General features: G+C 37.5%; 1 protein-coding gene across 3 annotated transcripts in view; it reads left to right on the top strand.

Moving 5' to 3' along the window:
• The window catches only part of nrn1la (neuritin 1-like a), a 43,601-nt gene that overhangs the window by 1,954 nt on the left and 40,262 nt on the right, over nt 1-1,385 (top strand). The window lies entirely within an intron of this gene.

Genomic DNA, 1,385 nt, shown 5'->3' on the forward strand with positions numbered 1-1,385 from the left:
GTAGTAGTAGTAGTAGTAGTAGTAGTAGTAGTAGTAGTAGTACTCTAGATAAACATCCAATACCACAGAATACTACATCAGTTCCAGTGCATCTTTATAAACAAGGATAAATAAAATCTCTTTTCGTTCCTCAAACATCCAAGATTTTCCTTTAAACTGTTACATAAGGAATTATGACGAGTTTTTATTTATATATAATTTATTTTTTTAAAAATGTCTTATTTATGGTAAACATTTAGCAGAAATGTCCCCTCAGGTGTTTGTGGCTCACACCACCCACACGTCGGTTGTCTTTCCCATTACAAGCAAGAGGTTTAGAGAAATGTGAGTTAAGAGGTAGCCACCGTTAGCTTCACTTAGCCAAAACATTTCTAAAATAGGAACCGGAAACATGATTCATCTGAAAATATTCAGCAGACCAAAAAAAAAAAAAACCCAAAACAAACTAAAATAAAATAATTAAGGGGTTTAGATAAAGTTAGCTACCTGACGGTTACAGTAAATAATTACAACAATGAACCAAAATAGCTAACTGTTAGCTGACAATAAAAAAAAATTGGCTACATTGTTTTAAATCAGTCAAATACACTGTTTGTTAATTCAAAAAAATAGAAACCATAAAGGTAATAGTTGGTGAGCTAAGACCTAAAAGTTATCCTCACAGGTTAGCTAAATGTTAGCTCAAACGTCATGTTCTTTAAATGAGATTCCAGAGTCGATGATAATGAAACTGTCATCATCTTCATCTTCATCATCATCATCCTCTCCTGTATCTCCATCATCACTGATCTGCTGCTGCAGGTGCCTCAGCAGTGATTACTGTGATGAGGGAGTGGGCGGGACACGAGTCCCAGGAGACGGAGACGCAGTGGACTCAAAGAAAAAAGTCTTTAAATGATGAATGAAGCACATCTTGATGCTAACACAACAGTCTCCTTTATTTCTTTCACTCTTTTTCTTCTTCCTGTAGAGAAGTTCTTCCCGAGTTCAAATCTGTTGTTTTGTGACTTCTGCATTTAAAAACTCAAAAACTCACACAGTACGACAGGAATAAACCTGCGACTTTAGCCTTGAGCTTAAAACACTGTTTTTCTCTGCGGACTCTGGTGCAGCTCAAAGCTGTTTTTGCTAACGTTACATTCTGGCTAATTCCAGTTCTTTCTTTTCGTTCCCATTTTTCCACTTTTTAGTTCCAGAAATATTTCACATATTTAGTCACAGACTCACTTCTTCTGCAGCGCCCTCTTTTGGCGGTAGACCTCTTGCCGATCCTTCGTGTTTGTCCCATTGACGGTGTCACAGCTGTTGGTTCAAAACTCTGAACACTATGATTCCTGCAAAAAAAAAATGATTGCGTAGGTGAGTTCCCCCCATGGGCCCCGCCC

This window comes from Cynoglossus semilaevis, chromosome 6 (assembly GCF_000523025.1).
Source record: "Cynoglossus semilaevis isolate Cse_v1.0 chromosome 6, Cse_v1.0, whole genome shotgun sequence".
Classification (NCBI taxonomy): domain Eukaryota; kingdom Metazoa; phylum Chordata; class Actinopteri; order Pleuronectiformes; family Cynoglossidae; genus Cynoglossus; species Cynoglossus semilaevis.